General features: G+C 37.2%; 1 protein-coding gene across 4 annotated transcripts in view; it reads left to right on the top strand.

Moving 5' to 3' along the window:
* NIPBL (NIPBL cohesin loading factor) overlaps window positions 1-20,640 on the top strand; it is a 198,226-nt gene that overhangs the window by 40,379 nt on the left and 137,207 nt on the right. The window contains exon 2 of one of the 4 annotated variants that reach the window (XM_069555861.1): window positions 17,451-17,488. The exons of the other annotated variants lie outside the window; for them this stretch is intronic. The gene's annotated coding sequence lies outside the window, so the exon portion shown is untranslated. The remainder of the gene's footprint in view (window positions 1-17,450; window positions 17,489-20,640) is intronic. 4 annotated transcript variants of the gene reach the window in all.

Genomic DNA, 20,640 nt, shown 5'->3' with positions numbered 1-20,640 from the left:
GTTACTGTCTTTTATTCATTCATAGTCAAAAATAGTGTTAGTAGTGTTAGTTGCTAGTCATGTCCGACTCTGCGACCCCATGGACTGTAGCCTGGCAGCATCCTCTGTCCATGGGATTCTCCAGGCAAGAATGCTGGAGTGAGTTGCCATTCCCTTCTCCAGAGGATCTTCCTGACTGACGTATCAAACCCGGGTCTCCTACATTGCAGGCAGACTCTTTTCCTTCTGAACTGCAGGGAAGTCCTCATAGTCAAAAGAGGATTTTTAAAAAAATAGCCGTTCCTGTTCATCATTCTCGTTAAAGTAGTTTCTGACCTTTTTTTTGATATAGAAAGATGATACAGATCTTATCACATGGTAGTAGCAGTAACATATGCCTAAGGATGTCCTTGGCATGCCTTCATGTTTTGTAGAAGTGATGCTAGCTGAACATATCAGAAATACCTTACACTTATACCACACTCCCTAAGGATCCAGCTGTTAGCTTATAAGTCAGTGAAATCACATCTCATCATTTATTATCATTGGTAGAAAACAGACTAAAAAGCATCTGGTATCCATTTCTTTACCACATCATTATCTCCAGTGGAAAAATATATGTGAAATGACTGTACTTAGTTGCAAATGAATTATCATTTTATTTGTGGTAATTTTGCTTTCTTTCTTTTTTTCCCAAACCACTTACTTCCTGAAGGAAAGAAAAATTAGTGAAATTTCTTTTTTCAGTGCACATTATCCAAATTTAAGTTTTCTAATAAAAGTAGATAATTGCTTTATAAAAGTTACAAGTTCATTTGATGTTGGAATTTTTTTTTCTGGTAATTTAGACAGATAACCTATATTTTTGAAGTTATTTACTAAATTATTGCTTTAATTGAGAAGAAATGGGCAACTTTTTCTGAAACAAGTTAGCATCTGGCCAAAGTAAAGCCATCTCTTCACTTTTGTATTGGAAATACCGAAGTGTTTAATACCAGTGTTTCACTAGATGAAATTGTGGGACAGAATTGTTATCTCCCCTCCTCTCAAGAGGGGGCATATTTAACAGAAAAAGGGTAAAGCAGGAAAGATAAAACTTCAGAACCAAAGGCAGTCCTTCCATATGTTAGTAGACAGTATCACATTGCTATATTTATGTCTTGCCTTACCTTTCTCTTCTTTTACCATGTGCTTCTATAAACTTTATTTTCATCCTAATTTGAAAAGCATAATTTTGAACATATGTGATGAAGTTTACAGTGCTTATTGCAATAGAAAAGGAGCTTTTGATTTTGTAGGGAAAGTATGTGGCAAGTTCATGACTGATAACACAAGATATTTGCATTTGAAGTACATTTGTTTACATAAGCACAGAATTGTCTACTTTTTTCCTAACATAGCAAATTGATTCATATGCATGATTGAGAAGCTTCTGATGACATTGCTCTACATATTCTTGTTAATTGCAATGTTTACAGAAATAGAACTTTTTTAGAACAACACAAACTAGGTGTTTAGTAGTCATCAATACTGGGCTTAATACTCAGTAAGCTGAATATAGTCTTTAACAGAACTGTCTTCATTATCTTCTAAAGTTACCTTTTAAAACTTGACAGATATTATAGTTGATCTTATTAATGCTACAGTGGGTTGTGACAAGAAGTCTATATAGTACAGTCTTTAATGACTTGGTCCCTGATGCCAGGTTTCCTGGGTTTGAATCCCAGCTCTGCCACTTACTACTTAAGAAACTGTGAGTAACATGGGTTGTTATATTTGAAACTCAATAAAATCTCTCTTGCACATTTGATAATAATATTCTTTTGCCATTTTCAGGGTATAGGCTCTCATCATTTTTAGCTGTTACATTAAGCGACTTTTGGGGAAGAGATTCAGTTCAGTTCAGTTGCCCAGTTGCGTCCAACTCTTTCTGACCCCACAGACTGCAGCACGCCAGGCTTCCTTGTCCATCACCGACTGCCTGATTGAATCTCCCTGGTTGAAGGTCTGTAAGAGATTGGGGATGTAGATATCAGAAAATTATAACTGTTGCACATTACATCCCTGATTTCATGGGCTAAAAAGGGGTAGTCAGAAAAAGCTTTTCACAGGTGACACAAACGCAAGCATCTTCACAGACTGTGTGAGCTTATAAAGTCACTACTGCCATGTCCAACTCTTTGTGACCCTATGGATTACAGCCTGCCAGGCTCCGCTGTTCAAGGGATTTTCCAGGCAAGAATACTAGAATGGGTTGCTATGCCTTCCTCCAAGGGATCCTCCCGATCCAGGGATTGAACCCGCGTATTTTACGTCTCTTTCATTGGCTGGTAAAATAGTTCTTTGCCACTAGCACCACCTGGGAAGCCCCTAGGGTTGGTCCCAAAGTTTGTTCAGGCTTTTCATAATATTTTACGGAAAACCCAAACAAACTTTTCGGCCAACCAAAGTATTTCCGGGAAGTGACACACGCTCTTCACAAAATGACTTTCAAAGACTAAGAAGATATAAATAGATGATGTCAGAACTTGAAAGGCATTTAGGTTTGTGTCACTTGAGAAGTACTTATTACAAACATCTTAATGATTTGTGCGAGCATTTCAACAAATAGCCATTTTAAAGAAAGACATTAGGTAAAAAATGGTACACAGCTGGTACTCAGTGAAATCATACAGGTAGACCTCACATGAGAATTGAACACCTGAGGATGTATGTGACTCTCAACTTTTGATACTTGATTGTGTAAGTTTAGAGTTGATTCTCAATTTCTGATACTTGATTATATAAGTTTAGAGTTGATTCTTTAATTTTTTTAGTAGGGTGAATTTGGTAATTATTGACTGATACTCTTGATAATAAAGAGCACATTAACATAGAACAAGAAGCAATGTTCTCAAATGGTAATTATAAGACTTTCATATCACTTCAAAGAATGGACACAGCATATTCCGTTCTTTGCTCTTAAAATAGACTCATTTTATAATTGTTTTCCAGCAAAGAATAACTCTGCTCATTGCCAAGACCATCACCACCATTGCACTCCTCATCTCAGTAGCTTGGTTACCTTATATATTTTCAGTGGCATCTTTAACCTATCTGGGATCTTACATATCTTATGTAAGATGTTTGTTTCTTATATTTCTTATATGTTGGTTTCTTATATTTCTTTCATGGACTACCTGAGTCATTTCTCTCATCTTAAAGTACTTTTTGACTTGTTTTAGCAACTTTTGAAAAAGTTTAAATCATAATGTTTAATCATGAGGCTTAACCATAATGTTTATATCAGACTTTGACGATGTCTAAATCATGCATAGATTTAAATGTATGTTGCCATGGCCACTCCACTCTGCTCTTCACTCCATTTCTTTTACTGCTGCAAAGTTCTTTTGTTCTCACTATTCTGATTTTTTCATTATGGACTTATGTAAATTACATGTTACCATGAGTCAGATAAATTTTCTATTGCTACCCATTTCCTGCCCTCTTGTTTTATACATAATGACCTTGGATTTTGATCCATTTCTTAAAAATTGAGTCCTTATCATAATTTCTGTGCTGATCTCTTACCATAAATATACTTGTTGGATTTTTGAATAAGGAAAATCATGCTATTGATAGTATAGGTTAAATCTCATTTTGAGGTTACCTAATTTGGAGGTTACCTATAAATTTTTGAGTTCATAAAAACTATGCGTGAAACAAAACTGGAGTTCAGTTTTCCTTTGGCCATTAGTAAGGATTATACTTTTAAACTGGGATAAGTTGTGGGAAGTATCAAGCATACTTCTGTCTGATTTCTCTGGGTTCACTCTGACTTGTTTTCCATGGTATTTGGGTTTACTACAAAGTAATATAAAGCATAAAACTTATATTAGGTTGTATTCTAGAAGGTGCTGAATTTGCATTTCCTGCTTACTCATTTTATGAAGCTGGGCAAGTAACAGTCTTTCTGAGATTGCCTTTTTTGTTTATGTTCTTAATGAATCATAGCAGTTTTGTTGACAAGGTAAATGATGAAATGTCAAAAAGCAAACCCTTGGAAATTGGTTTACCTTACCCTATCTTTGATAAAGGGGATTTTAAAGAATGTAAGTGATGACATGGTGGATAGGCAGTATGTTTCTAGATTTGAACTATCACTTGCTTCCACCACCTTTCAGTATTTTTAGGTACTTCCCAGTAATATTTCTGTAGACAGAGTTGAAGAAAAATACATTTGAAAGAGATTTTTTTTAAATAACTGAACCAATTAAAGTTAGCTTCTGTTTATTCCAATCCCAAACAAGGGCAGTGCCAAAGAGTGTTCAAACTGTCATCCAGTTGTGCTTATTTCATATGCTAGATAATGCTCAAAATCCTGAAAATCTCAGTTCAGCAGTGCATGAACTGAGAAATTCCAGATGTACAAACTGGATTTAGAAAAGGCAGAGGAACCAGAGATCAAATTGCCAACATCCGTTGAATCATAGAAAAAGCAAGGGAATTCCAGAAAAACATCTACTTTTGCTTCATTGGCTATGCTGAAAGCCGTTGACTGTGTGGATCACAACAAACTGGAAAATTCTTAAAGAGATGGGAATACCAGAACTCTATTTGTCTTTTGAGAAACCTGTATGCAGGTCAAGAAGCCATAGTTAGAACCGGACGTGGAACAACAGACTGGTTCCAAATTGGGAAAGGAGTACGTCAAGGCCATATATTGTCACCCTGTTAATTTAACTTATGTGCAGAGTACATCATGTGAAACACAGACCTGGAAGAATCACAGGCTGGAATCAAGGTTGCTGGGGGAAATACCAACAGCTTTAGATAATGCAGATGCCACTGTAATGCCAGAAAGCAAAGAACTGCAGAGACTCTTGCTGGCTTAAAACTCAACATTCAGAAACTAAGATCATGGCATGTGATCCAATCACTTCATCATGGCAAACAGATGGGGAAAGAATGGAAACAGTGATGGATTTATTTTCTTGGGCTCCAAAATCACTTAGGACGGTGACTGCAGCCCTGAAATTAAAAGACTTGCTCCTTAGAAAGAAAGCTATGGAAAACCTAGAAAGTGTGTTAAAAAGCAGAGACATCACTTCACCGACAAAGGTCTGTATAGTCAAAGAATGAGTGAGTGAAAGTTGCTCAGTCATGTCCGACTCTTTGAACCCCATGGACTATAGCCTGCCGGGCTTCTCTGTCCATGGAATTCTCCAGGCAAGAAGCCGTTCCCTTCTCCAGGGAATCTTCACAACCCAGATATTGAACCCAGGTCTCCCTCATTGCAGGCAGATTCTTTATAAAGTCTGTATTATATACCAGCTGTTTAGCTTGAATACGAGACTACAGGGTATTTATTAATAAATGATAAAACCCAGCCAGCATTGGCAGATGTATTCACTACTATTTGTAGAAACTTGAAATATAGTAGTATATTAGATTTACAGATAGAGTCTTATTAATGTTTAGTCTTATAAGGTATAGGATAAGTTCCAGTTCTTAGTGTTTTATTGATGACTAATTTCCATTCTAGAAGTTCCTAATGAAGGTGGTTAAGAATTCAGTTAGTTGTCTGCATTCTAGTAATTGTCCTATAGATGGCATTGTTCTAATTTGTTTGCTCCAGTCTTTGCTTTCCACGCAGAGCCATTATTGTTTTTATCTTTAGGATTTTTTAATTTGTATCGCCTAAGTGATTAATCAAACTAGATCAGATAATGTGAAACTCAGTGAAAACAGCTGTTAAATTTGAATAACAGCTCTTTTTCTCCAGATCTAATATCTGAATTTTTAATCTTTTATGTGTTAAAACTGAAGTTAACACAGAATATATTGAATTAAAATTAAATAAAATTATTTTATAAAATTATTAATAAAACATTTGAATAGTATAATTTTTTAAAATGTTTCTTAAGGAAATTTTAGATAAGTTCATATAGTTTCATAGGGCTTCCTTGGTGGCTTAGATGGTAAAAGAACCTGTCTGCAATGCAGGAGACCTGGGTTGGATCCCTGGAGAAGGGAATGACTACCCACTCCAGTATTCTTGCCTGGAGAATTTCATGGACAGAGGAGCCTTGTGAGCCACAGTCCATGGGGTTGCAAAAAGTCAGACACGACTGAGTGACTTTCACTTAATAGCTTCATAGTTTGTCAGCATTGTAGAAATTTTTTAAAAATTGTATGAAATGGTTAGGAGCATGGATTTTTAGATTTGAGTTCATATTTTCACTCTGTCGTTTTTGACTGTGTAAATTTAGGCAAATTGCTTACCTCTTTAAAAGAGTTTCAGTTTCTACAGTAGTCTGCAAGTTGGTAAGGGCAGGGACACTATATTGTCTGGTATATGGTTGTACTCATAGTGTCTGGTACCTAGTAGGTAATCAGTTTTTAATGATGAATAATACCTCTATTGCACGATTGCCATGAAAATTAAATAGTACTATATGAATATAAAGCAGCTAGTACCTTGCATAGGAGTACTGCTATTAACTGCTATTGTTATCAGCAATAATAGAAAACTCCCAGTCTAGCTACATGACATGAATTTTCTTAGATCCTCATCTGATTTTGTCTTTCAAAAGTTTGCTTTCCCCATCCCCATCCAAGATGTTGCTTCAGTTTTTTATGATATTTCCCAGGGGCCTCTGCCAAAGGCGCTTTTCCTTCTTTCTTTCAGCACACCAGTATCTTTGTTAATGTAATTTTATATATTATATATCCTTACTATCATCAGATTAAGAGACAATAGTTGCATTTTTCAAGGACAGTGTTTTACAGTGTTATTAAGCAAGTCATTTTGTCTACTTACACAGGTATTTCATAAATGTAAAGTGGAAAGTTAAAACACTTTTTCTACTGTATAATCTCAAAAGACAGTGTTTACTCAAAAAGACAGTGTTTATTGTCTTCTCATTGATTTTTGTATACATTATCTCATTTAATCTTTAAAATGACTGTGCACTGGGTACTATTATCTCTTTATATTTGATAAAACCTTTAAAGAGGCTAATTAAATAATCCAAAGTCATTTACTCTTAAGTGATGGAATTATAATTAAAACCTCTGTTCTTGCCACTATTCCTGTTTGAAGTCTGTTTCTTTTTGAGGCTGTGCCAAGAGAAAGTACATACATCCTGCATAACTTTTGGTTTGTGTTATCTGTTCATTTTCCCATATTCCACTCACATTTCTTGATTTTTTTTTCTTCCGTTCTTCAGCAAGAATACAGTATTCCATACTTTTCTAGACTTCTGGGTCATAAATTTGTTTTAATCTTTTGCTTTGCTTATTTTGCTAGGTATTCATTTGTGAATATTTTCTTCTTATACCTATTCCTAATCCAGTTCATTCGGTAACTTCCTCATCTCGTTACTCCTGTGAGAATAAATATTTTTTCCTGACTTGATCTCTTTGGCTGTCTTCACAAAAATCTTAACCACTTTTGAGCATTTGTCACATACATCTTTGTTGACTTTTAGTAACCTGTTTAGCAAGGGAGAATTTTTCTTTTTATTACAATTATTTTATGTTGATTTTAGTTAACTATACTTTTTCTTAAGATTTCAGTTTTGTCAGTGACAGAAAGTCACTTCTGTAATTACTGTATTCTCAGTTATTAGCCTAGATTAGAATTGAGTAGCCATAAAATGCTTCTGTCAGTCTATTCTTTCTTATAGTAGCATTGTACCTGGAAGTTATAGTAGGCTCTGAATACTAGTAAAATGAATGTGACCATAGCATTTAATGTGAGTTACATTTTAGATTTGATTGCTTTGTAAGTTCTGTTATTTGATTGCTGTGTTATAAGTTATATATTATTTTACGCCTTTTCCTCATAATAATAATAATAATAATTTAAAGCTGTACTACTGCACTTCTCATTCAGCACTGGGGCTAATACGGTGCAAGGTGCTCTGTGTATGTTGTTTCTGACCATCAGTGACCATGTAAGGTTGCAGCAACTATCCCAACTTGCAGATAAAAAAATAGACCTCAAAATAGTAAATGACTTGCATGAGTAATAACTGTGTATATATTACATTTATGTTATTTGGTCTGCATGCTCTCACATTAACTAATATACATGTCATTTTTTAATTCCCATTATTTGACTGTTATATCAGGCAATTTTTAAAAAGACTTTAAAGAACAGTTTTAGGTTTACAACAAAATTTAGGAGAAGCTACAGAGATTTACCCTTTCTCCCACACATGTGTAGCCTTTCCTACCTATTATCAAAATCATTCACCAGAATGATGCCTTTTTTTTTTTTTTAAACTAAGGATAAACCTACGTTGACCCATGATAATCACTCAAAAGCCTTGGTGTTATATTCAGTACATTCTTTGGATTTGGGCATAAGTATAGTAACATGTTGGACAAAGCAATGGCAGCCCACTCCAGTACTCTTGCCTGGAAAATCCCATGGACGGAGGAGCCTGGTGGGCTGCAGTCCACAGGGTTGCGAAGAATCAGACACGACTGAGTGACTTCACTTTGACTTTTCACTTTCATGCATTGGAGAAGGAAATGGCAACCCACTCCAGTATTCTTGCCTAGAGAATCCCAGGGATGGGGAGCCTGGTGGGCTGCCGTCTATGGGATTGCACAGAGTCAGACACAACTGAAGCGACTTGGCAGCAGCAGCAGCATAGTAACATATATGTATCATTATAATATCTTAACAATATTTTCACTGCCCTAAAATTTTTCTGTGCTTTCTTTACGTGTCTGTTTCTCTCTTCCCCGTCTCCCTATCCCTGTCAATCTCTGATCTTTTTTTATTGGCTCCATAATTTTACCTTTTCCAGAATGTCATATATTTGGAGTCACACCATACAAAGCCTTTTAAATTGGCTTTCTTCACTTAATAATATGCGTTTTTCCAGTGGTCATGTATGGATGTGAGAGTTGGACTATAAAGAAAGCTGAGCACCGAAGAATTGATGCTTTTGAACTGTGGTGTTGGAGAAGACTTTTGAGAGTCCCTTGGATTGCAAGGAGATCCAACCAGTCCATCCTAAAGGAGATCAGTCCTGGGTGTTCATTGGAAGGACTGATGTTGAAGCTGAAACTCCAATACTTTGGCCAGCTGATGCAAAGAGCTGACTCACTGGAAGAGACCCTGATGATGGGAAAGATTGAGGGCAGGAACAAGAAGGGGATGACAGAGGATGAGATGGTTGGATGGCATCACCGACTCGATGGACATGGGTTTGGGTGGACTCCGGGAGTTGGTGATGGACAAGGAGGCCTGGCATGCTGCTGTTCCCGGGGTTCCAAAGAGTCAGACACGCCTGAGTGACTGAACTGAACTGAACTGAATATGCGTTTAAGTTTCTTCCATGTCTTCATGGCTTAATAATTCATTTCTTAGAGCACAAATAATGTTTCATTGTTTGGATATATCACAGTTTATTCATTCACCCGTGGGGGGACATCTTGGTTGCTTCCAAATTTTGGCAGTTAAGAATAGAATATGATAAACATCTGTGTGAAGGTTTTTGTGTGGACATATGTTTTCACCTTTTGGCGGTAAATACCAAGGAATGCAATTGCTGGATTGTATGTTTAACTTTTTAAGAAACTGTCAAGCTGGCTTCCAAAGTGGCTGTATTGTTTTACATTCCTTCTGTAGTAAATCAGAGTTCCTATTGCTTCACATCATCGCTAGCATTTGGTATTTTCAGTGTTCTAGATTTTGACTCTTTTTACAGGTATGCATCAAGTAATTTTTAAAAAACCAGTTGGTTGGATACCATAGTGACAGCAGACTCTGCATTTGTTTTTCATTTATTATTCTCATTTTTTCCTTATTTGAGTATATCACTCCCTTACAGTCTTCCCAGGGCCATACTGCTACTTCCTCTTAATCATGTCATTTGTTTGTTTTCTAGATGGAAGTTACACCTTTATGCTTTAGTTGATTAAATATTTTTTAAATGTAAGAAGTTACTTGTTTTTTTGTAATTTATTAATTTCTCAGTGTACAAAATTTTTTAAATATAAAATGAGATTTTTCTATTGACAAAAACTTCAGAATATTGTATTATGTATTGAAATCAGAGAGTTAAGGATTAAAATAGTTGTATGTTGTCATTTAAGGTTTAAGGAGTAAAGTGGGAAATAAGTGTAAAAGAGTACATATATTTGGTTTCCAAAAAGGAAAAGGAAATATAGGTTTATTAAATTTCTTTCTTGCTGACTTAATAAAAATGTTTATGACTATTCCAGTTATCTGCTACTGTGTAACAAAATACTCCAGAGTTTAGTGTGACTTAAATTTAACAGTCATTTTCTTATGTTTCAAGATTTTGTGAGTCAAGAATTCAGGAAGGTCTCAGCATTGTTCATATGGTGTTGATGGAGACTACTTGGGAGGTGTTGAACTCACTGGTTTGTGTGGTTCAAGATGGGTATATCCAGTGAGTGCCATTTGGTGAAGATGGCCAGAAAGCTAAGCAGGAACATCGACCGGAGTACAGAATCACCAGCATAACTTTTGTGATAATGTGACATTTGATGTAGTGCATCAGAGCTTTCAGTCCAAGTATTTTTTAAAAACCAATGTTAGTATTATGTACATAATTTTTTTTTGGTTCCCTAATTCTTTCCCCTACCTGAGCACTGTAAACCTTTTAACAAAACATTGTCTGTCAGAAACATTATAGTTTTCAATTCTTTTTACAGTTTCTTCACAGACATGTAAACAACTCTTTTTTATTGGAGTATAATTGCTTTACAATGTTGTAGTAGTTTCTGCTATACAATGACAGCCATATGCATACATATATCCCCTCCCTCTTGGACCTCCATCTCCTACCCCATCTCACCCATGTAGGTCATCACAGAGCACCAAGCTGGGCTCCCTGTGCTGTGTATTATACATCGGGTTCCCACTAGCTATTTTACACAGGGCAGTGTATTTATGTCAGAATTGGTCTCCCAGTTCATCCCACCCCCACTTCCCCATCTGTGTCCACATGTCCATTCTCAATATAAAAACTGATTTTTATAAAACTCCAGCTTAATTGATGGAGCTGTTTAACATTTTCAGTGGATATGAGTGAAAGAATAGAATAAGAATAGAAAAAATATGTTTAATAAAGGAATTAATTAATTAGATCTACAGGAATTAAAGCTTTAAATATGGGTAAAGTGTCAAGAGTAAGAGAAAATTTCAAAGGAGGATGGTATTCAATTCTGGAATAATACCATAGTATCTTGCGATTTACGAAGTGGTGAATGCGTACTGGAAAAAGCATAGAAAGGTAGGACTGGGGGTGTGCTTTAAGCTTATTGTGCAAAAGCAGAGGAAATTAGAATCTGTAGACATTAAAAAAATCATCCTTTTGAAATGTCTATTTTGTTGTGACTTTTCTAATAAGCATAATTCTTATATTTTGGAGATGTAAGCACAAACTGCTGAAAGGAATTATTTGGAGGTCACTGCTGTGAAGTGTCTGAAAGAAGTGTGGAAAAATGGGCATTGGCTTTGATATCAGATTAAGTTTGGTTTTTTTAGTTCTAGCTTTATCATTTATTTGTAAGATTTCTGGTAACTATGACAGGTTACTTATTTTGAATCTCAGTTTCTCCAATTATTAAGTAATTCTCTTCATGAAGACATTTTGAGCACTAAATGAGATAATAAATATGTAAAGGGCTCAGAGTTTCTTTCCTTTTTCTAGAAAACAAAAGGAACCAACATTGGGATTACAAGAGATTTGCTCATAGGAGGTGAACAATTAGTCATTTGTTTAACTGTTTCCTGGATATTTTCCCAATTATTGAAAGTGAAAGTCTCTCAGTTGTGTCCCAACTCTTTGCGATCTTGTGGTCTGTATAGTCCATGGAATTCTCCAGGCTAGAAATATAAACAAGTTCCCTATTATTTCTTCTTTATAATCTACCAGTTTCTTCTTTCAATAAAATCATAGTCAATGCACAGAATGAGCAGAGTCAGGAGACTGGAACTATACTAGGATTTTACAATTAACCTTGCAAGTATGCTCTTGAATGTGTCATTTCATCTCTTTGCTCATATGTATGACAAAGGGATTGGACTCGATAATTTATAAAGATGCCTTCCCTCTCCTACATGTCGGTGATTCTGTTCAAAGCAAAGCAATTGTATTGAATGTAACTGCCATCATAGGGACAGTGAAATAGTCTTTACATGCGACAGGCAGGGAGCTTGCTTAAATAATGTGATTGCTTTCCTTATTCCTCACCAAAAGTTTTAGTCAGGTGCAGGTTAGAGCTAGTTAATACCACCAAATCAATGTTTGTGTTTGAATTCCAAGAAATTCTTCAGTTCGGTTCAGTCGCTCAGTCGTGTCCAACTCTTTGCGACCCCATGAATCACAGCATGCCAGGCCTCCCTGTCCATCACCATTTCCCAAAGTTCACTCAAACTCACGTCCATCGAGTCGGTGATGCCATCCAGCCGTCTCATCCTCTGTCGTCCCCTCTTCCTCCTGCCCCCAATCCCTCCCAGCATCAGAGTCTCCAGTGAGTCAACTCTTGGCATGAGGTGGCCAAAGTACTGGAGTTTCAGCTTTAGCATCATTCCTTCCGAAGAACACCCAGGGCTGATCTCCTTCAGATTGGACTGGTTGGATTACCTTGCAGTCCAAGGGACTCTGAAGAGTCTTCTCCAACATCACAGTTCAATGCATCAATTCTTCAGTGCTCAGCCTTGTTCACAGTCCAACTCTCTTAGTATATGCCTAATATGTACAACAAGTTTTTTAAAAATTATGTATGGTTATCTTTAAAGAAAAAACGACCTATGGAAAAATCAGTTTCGTTCAGTTCAGTCGCTCAGTAGTGTCCGACTCTTTGCGACCCCATGAACCGCAGCACACCAGGCCTCCCTGTCCATCACCAACTCCTGGAGCTTACCCAAACTCATATGCAGTGAATCGGTGAGGCCATCCAACCATCTCATCCTCTGTCGTCCTCTTCTTCTGCCCTCAATCTTTCCTATCATCAGGGTCTTTAGGGTCTTTTCCAGTGAGTCAGCTCTTTGCATCAGGTGGCCAAGGTACTGGAGTTTCAGCTTCAACATCAGTCCTTCCAATGAATACCCAGGACTGATCTCCTTCAGGATGGACTGGTTGGATCTCCTTGCAATCCAAGGGACTCTCAAGAGTCTTCTCCAACACCACAGTTCAAAAGCGTCAATTCTTCGGCGCTCAGCTTTCTTCACAGTCCAACTCTCACATCTGTACATGACCACTGGAAAAACCATAGCCTTGACAGACGTACCTTTGTTGACAAAGTAATGTCTCTGTTTTTTAATACACTGTCTAGGTTGGTCATAACTTTCCTACCAAGGAGTAAGCATCTTTTAATTTCATGGCTGCAGTCACCATCTGCAGTGATTTTGGAGCCCCCCAAAATAAAGTCAGCCACTGTTTCCACTACTTCCCCATCTATTTGCCATGAAGTGATGGGACTGGATGCCATGATCTTAGTTTTCTGAATGTTGAGTTTTAAGCCAACTTTCTCACTCTTCTCTTTTGCTTACATCAAGAGGCTTTTTAGTTCTTCTTCACTTTCTGCCATAAGGGTGGTGTCATCTGCATATCTGAGATTATTGATATTTCTCCCAGCAATCTTGATTCCAGCTTGTGCTTCCTCCAGCCCAGCGTTTCTCATGATGTCCTCTGCATATAAGTTTAATAAGCAGGGTGACAGTATACAGCCTTGACGTACTCCTTTTCCTATTTGGAACCAGTCTTTTGTTCTGTGTCTAGTTCTAACTGTTGCTTCCTGACCTGCATACAGTTTTCTCAAGGGGCAAGTCAGGTGGTCTGGTATTCCCATCTCTTTCAGAATTTTCCACAGTTCATTGTGATCCACACAGCCAAAGGCTTTGGCATAGTCAATAAAGCAGAAATAGATGTTTTTCTGGAACTCTCTTGCTTTTCCCTTGATCCAGCAGATGTTGGCAATTTGATCTCTGGTTCCTCTGCCTTTTCTAAAACCAGCTTGAACATCAGGAAGTTCACGGTTCACATTGCTGAAGCCTGGCTTGGAGAATTTTGAGAATTACTTTACTAGCTTCCCTAGTGGTGCAGAGGTTAAATCGCCTGCCTGCAATGTGGGAGACCTGGGTTCAATCCCTGGGTCGGGAAGATCCCCTGGAGAAGAAAATGGCAACCCACTCCTGTATTCTTGCCTGGAGAATCCTGTGGACAGAGGAACTTGGTGGGCTACAGTCCATGGGTCGCAAAGAGTCGGACACGACTGAGCAACTTCACTTACTAGCGTGTGAGATGAGTGCAGTTATGCAGTAGTTTGAACATTCTCTGCATTGGCATATTGAGGTATAGTTTGCATAATATAAAAGTCATCTGTTGCAAGTATATGTTGCAATTAAATGATTTTTAGTAAACATTTATCAGAGTCGTACAATCAACACAATGCAGTTTTAGGACTTGGCCATGATAACCAAAACACCCCACCAGCCTATCTGTGCTTAGTTCTCACTCCTACACCACTTCCCCAGCCTCAAGCAACTACTGATCTACTTTCTATTTCTCTACATTTTTCTGGACATTTCATCTAAAGGGAATCATACTACATATGTAGTCTTTTGTACCTGGCTTCTTTCACTTAGCATAATGTTTTTTAGCTTCTTCCGTGGCATAGCATGTATTAGTATTTTGTTCTTTTTTATTGCTAAATGATATTTCATTGTATTAATATGCTATGTTTAGTTTATTCTTTCACTGGTTGATAGACATGTGGATCATTTCCAGTTTTTTACTTTTATGAGTAATGTTTCTTTGAACATTCATAAAGAAAAATAGCGCTAAGTCGTGTCTGACTGTTGTGACACCATGGATGTAGCCTGCCAGGCTCCTCTGTCCATGGGATTCTCCAGACAAGAACACTGGAGCGGGTTGCCATTTCCTTCTCCAGGGGATCTTCCTGACCCAGGACTCAAACCCAGCTCTTGCTCATTGCAGGGAATTTCTTTACTGACTGAGCCCATTGAACATTCATGGACAGGTCTTTTTGTGATGTATGTTTTCACTTAGGTTCCCAAAAATGGAATTGCTGAGTCATATGATAAATTAACTTTTAAGAAACTGCCAAACTGTGTTGCAAAGTGTCTATTTCCTACCAGCAATGTTAAGGGTTCTAATTCCTCCATATTTTAACCAGCACTTGATATGATCTGTCTTTTTGGTCATAACCAATTTAGTTAATGTGTTATAATATCTCATTGTGTTTTCAATTAGCATATTCTCAATGACTAATAATGTTGAGTGTGTCTTTGTGCTTTTAAGTCATTTATGTGTCTTCTTTGGTGAAATGTCTATTCCAGCAAGTCTTTCCTCTGCTTAAACTGGATTGTTGTCTTATTCAGTTGAGAAAGTCTATTTGTGTTCTGATACATGAGTATTGTCAAAAATATGATTTCCTTATTATTTTTCCATGTCTGTGGTTTGTCTTTTTCGTTTCTTGCTGGTATCTATTAAAATGCCAAAAGTTTTTAAGTTTAAGGAACTCCAGTTTATCAATTTTATCATTTACTCATATTTATGTTATCTAAGAACTGTTTGCCTACACCAAGAGTCAAAGGTTTTCTCTTATATTTTTCTTAAGTCATTATATTGTTTTAGGTTCTACATTTAGGTCTTTGATCCATTTGAATTAATTTTTGTGAATGGTGTGGGGTAAGGGTCTGAGGTGGTTGTTTTTTTTTTGAGGAGGTGGCATGTGGGATCTTAATTCCCTGACCAGGGATCAGATCCTCATCCCCTGCACTGCAAGGCAGATGCTCAACTATTGGACTACTAGGGAAGTCTCCAAAATCGAACTTTTAATTTTGTGATAATTGTAGATTGACATGTGGTTTAAGAAATACTACAGGGAGATCCTTTGTACGGCTTCTTCCAATGGTAACATCTTGTAAAAGTGTAGTACAATAAGTATCATAGTTGAGATATTGAGATTAAAACAGTCAAGGTATAGAACATTTCTGTCAGCACAGGGATACCTTTTATTGCCCTTATTTAATCCCCACCCCTCCCTCCTCCAACCCTTGTCACTTCTTTAAAAAGTTTTTTTCCTAAATATTCTTTGTGGTGCTATTTTGAATGGAATTGTTTTCCTTATTTTCATTTTCACATATTTACTAGAAAATAGAAATGTGGTTTATTTTTTATACTTTGATCTTATATCTTCTGACCTTGCTAAGTTCGTTTCTTAGTTCTAGTAGCTTTTTAGTGATTTCTTAGGATTTTCCATATGCAGGCTAGTGTGATCTGGTAATAACAGTTTTGTTGTTCAGTTGCTGCGTCATGTCTGACTCTTTCGAGCCTATACTCTCTGGCCCACCAGGCTTCTCTGTTTGTGAGGCTTTCCAGGCAAGAATAGTGGAGTAGACTGCCTCTTCTAGTCTGAATGTACATAATAGCTTTTAATTTTTAAAGTTTATTGTTTCCTGTCTTTGCTGCCTTGGCTAGAATCTACAGTACAACATTCAGAAGAGGTAGTAAGAGTAGACATCTTTGTTCTTCTGCTATGTGGGGGAAAGCCTTCATTGTTAAGTATAATGTTTGTTGTAGACTTTTTATAGGTGTCCTTTAATTAGTTGAAGAAGTTCTGTTTCTAGTTTTTTGAGCATTTTTGCTACAGTGTTGAGTAATTTGTCATGTGCTTTTTTCTGCATCTCATTGAAATGATCATGAGATCATTTTGTTCTTTATTCTGTGAATATAATTTTTGTATTAATTAATTGATCATCAGATCATTAAACCTACCTTGCATTCTCAGGATAAATCTCATTGGGTGATAACATATAGTTCATTTAGTATAGTGTTGGGAGAAGGCGATGGCACCCTACTCCAGTACTCTTGCCTGGAAAATCCCATGGACGGAGGAGCCTGGTAGGCTGCAGTCCATGGGGTTGCTAAGAGTCGGACACAACTGAGCGACTTCACTTTGACTTTTCACTTTCATGCATTGGAGAAGGAAATGGCAACCCACTCCAGTGTTCTTGCCTGGAGAATCCCAGGGACGGCAGAGGTTGGTGGGCTGCCGTCTATGGGGTCGCACAGAGTCGGACACGACTGAAGCGACTTAGCAGCAGCAGCAGCAGTATAGTGTTGAATTCAATTAGCTAATTTTTTAAGAAGGATATTGATCTACAGTTTTCCTGTGTTTATGTCTAGGTTTGGTATAAGGTAATAATGACCTCGGAGAACAAGTCATTTCTTAAATATCTCATAAGCTTCATCAGTTGAACCATCTGTTCTAAGACTTTTATTAGTGTGAAGATTTTTAATATGTAGCTCAGTGTCCTTAACTGTTACAGATTTATTCAGATTTTCTGTTTCTTGTAGTCAGTTCTGGTAGTTGTATCTTTCTAGTATTTTCTTTTTAATGTAAGTTCTCTGATTTGTTGGTTTAAAGTTGTTCATAATATTCCATTGTGATCCTTTTTATTTCTATAGGAGCAGTAGTGGTTTCTTCTTTGCCATTTCTGATTTTGGTAAGTGGTACCTGCTCTTGTCTCTTATTTTTTCATCATTGTAAGGGTTTGTCAATTTTTTAATTTTTTTTTTCAAAGAACCAAGTTTTGAATTCATTGATGTTTCTCTTGTTTTTCTGAGGTTTATTTCATTCATTTTTCCTTGAATATTTACTGTTTCTTCTTACTTTGGATTTAATTTGCTTTTTTCTGGTTTCTTAAGGCATGGAAACTTAGGCTATTGGCTTGAGACTATTCAAAGACAGGCACTTAAATCTGTGAATACCGTAATGTAAATACTGCTTCACTTGTAACATACAAAGTTTGATGTGTTATCTTTTCGTTTTTACAGTTCAAAATATTTTTATTTCCCTTCTGTTATCTTCTTTGACCTGGAAGTTTTCCCAGATTTACTTGTTACAGATTTTTAATTTTATTCTATTGTTGTCAGGAAACATCCTTTTTATGATTCTAAACTTGTTTAGATTTGTTTGTGGCCTAGAATGTGGTCAGTTTTGGAGAATGTTCTATGTGTGCTTAAAAAGAATGTGTCTCTAAATAGTCTGGGTGGAGTGTTTATAAATGTAAGTTAGGTCAATTGGTTGATAGTGTTGTTCAAGTCTTTTGGATTCTTGCTGATTTTCTGTCTAATTCTGTTCGTTCAATTTCATTCTTTCACTTTTTGCTTCATGTATTGGTGGTTCTATTGTTACGTATGAGTGAATATATTTGTAAATGCTGTATTTTCCCAATATAATTATGGACTTTTCTATCATTATGAAATGATCCCTCTTTGTCTTTATTACTGTTTATTTCCTCTATTTCATCTGCTATTACTATAGCCAGTTGAGCTTTCTTTTCATTGCTGTTCATATGGAATATCTTTTCCATTCTTTTACTTCCAACCTGTTTTTACCTTTGCATCTAAAGTCTGTCTTTTGTGGAAGTAATGCCAGTTTGATCTGGATAGTTTATCCATTATTTTAATCTTGCCTTTTGAGTGGCATGTTCAGTCTATTCCTATTTAATGTGATTACTGATGACTGAATTTATGCTTGTTGTTGTTCAGTCAAAGTTGTGTCCAACTCTTTGCAACCCATGGACTGCAGCATGCCAGACTTCTCTGTCCTTCATTATCTCCTGGAGTTTGCACAACTCGTGCCCATTGAGTTGGTGATGCCATCCAACCATCTCATCCACTGTCACCCCCTTTTCTTCCTGCCCTTAATTCTTCCCAGCATCTTTTCCAGTGAACTGGCGCTTCACATCAGGTGGCCAAAGTATTGGAGCTTCAGCTTCAGCATCAGTCCTTCCAATGAATATTCAGGGTTGATTTCCTTTAGGATTGACTCATTTAATCTCCTTGCTGTCCAAGGACCTCTCAAGAGTCTTTTCCAGCACCACAGTTTGAAAGCATCAATTCTTCGACACCCATCCTTCTTTATGGACCAACTCTCACATCCATACGTGACTACTGGAAAAGTCATAGCTTTGAATATCCAGACCTTTGTTGGAAAATCGATATCTCTGCTTTTTAATATGCTGTTTGGATTTGTCATAGCTTTTCTTCCAAGGAGCAAGAAATTTCTTCAATTTTGTGGCTGCAATGTAATCCACAGTGATTTTGGAGCCCAAGAAAATAAAACCTGACACTGTTTCCGTTTTTCCCCCATCTGTTTGCCATGAAGTGATGGAACTGGGTGACGTGATCTTAGTTTATTGAATGTTGAGTTTTAAGCCAGCTTGAACTCTACTTTTTCACCTTCATCAAGAGATACTTCAGTTCCTCCTTACTTTCTGCCATAAGGGTGGTATCATCTGCATGTCTGAGGTTATTGATATTTCTACTGGCAGTCTTAATTCCAGCTTGTGATTCATCCAGCCCAGCATTTCACATGATGAACTCTGCATATAAGCTAAATTAACAATGAAGTATACAGCCTTGATGTACTCCTTTCCCAATTTGGAACCATTCCATTGTTCGCATCCAGTTCTAACTGTTGCTTCTTGACCTGCATACATTCTCAGGAAGCAAGTAGAGTGGTCTGGTATTCCCATCCCTCTAAGAATTTTCCACAGTTTGTAATCCACACAGACAGAGGCTTTTGAGTAGTCAGTGAAGCAGAAATAGATGTTTTTCTGGAATTACCTTGCTTTTTCTATGATCCAGAGGAAGTGATCCAAAGGATATTTAATATCTAAAAGATATTAAATTAAAAGATACTTGCTCCTTGGAAGAAAAGTTAGAACCAACCTAGACAGCATATTAAAAAGCAGAGACGTTACCTTGTCAACAAAGGTCCATCTAGTCAAAGCTATGGTTTTTCCAGTAGTCATGTATGAGAGTTGGACTGTAAAGAAAGCTGAGCAATGAAGAATTGATGCTTTTGAACTGTAGTGTTGCAGAAGACTCTTGAGAGTCCCTTGGACTGCAAGGAGATCCAACCAGTCAATAAAGGAAATCAGTCCTGAATATTCATTGGAAGGACTGATGCTGAAGCTGAAACTCAGTACTCTGGCCACCTGATACGAAGAACTGACTCATTAGAAAAGACCCTGATGCTGAGAAAGATTGAAGGCAGTATGAGAAGGGGATGACGGAGGATGAAATGGTTGGATGGCATCACGGACTCTGTGGACATGGGTTTGAGTAAACTCCGGGAGTTGGTGACTGACAGGGAAGCCTGGTGTGCTGCAGTCCTTGGGGTCACAAAGAGTGGGACACGACTGAGCGACTGAACTGAACTGAAAGGATATTTGCAGTTTGATCTCTGATTCCTGTGCCTTTTCTAAATTAAGCTTGTACATCTGGAAGTTTTTGGTTCACGTACTGTTGAAGCCTAGCTTGAAGGATTTTTAGCATAACTTTGCTAGCATGTAAAATGAATGCACTTGTGTGATAGTTTGAACAGAACCCATCTGCCAGTCCAGGATACTTAAGAGATATGCGTTCAGTCCCTGGGTTGGAAAGATCCCCTGTAGATGGAAATGGAAGCCCACTCCAGTATTCTTGCCTGGAGAATCCCATGAACAGAGGAACCTGACAGGCTACAGTCCATAGGCTCACACACAACTGAAGCTACTTAGCATGTTGAACATTCTTGGCATTGCCCTTCTTTGGGACTGGAATGAAAACTGCCTTCTTTTGTGCTGAATATTATTTTAGTGTACCA

The sequence above is a fragment of the Ovis canadensis genome, chromosome 16 (genome assembly GCF_042477335.2).
Source record: "Ovis canadensis isolate MfBH-ARS-UI-01 breed Bighorn chromosome 16, ARS-UI_OviCan_v2, whole genome shotgun sequence".
NCBI classification, from domain to species: Eukaryota; Metazoa; Chordata; class Mammalia; order Artiodactyla; family Bovidae; genus Ovis; species Ovis canadensis.
This window is presented reverse-complemented; position numbering and strand designations above follow the sequence as displayed.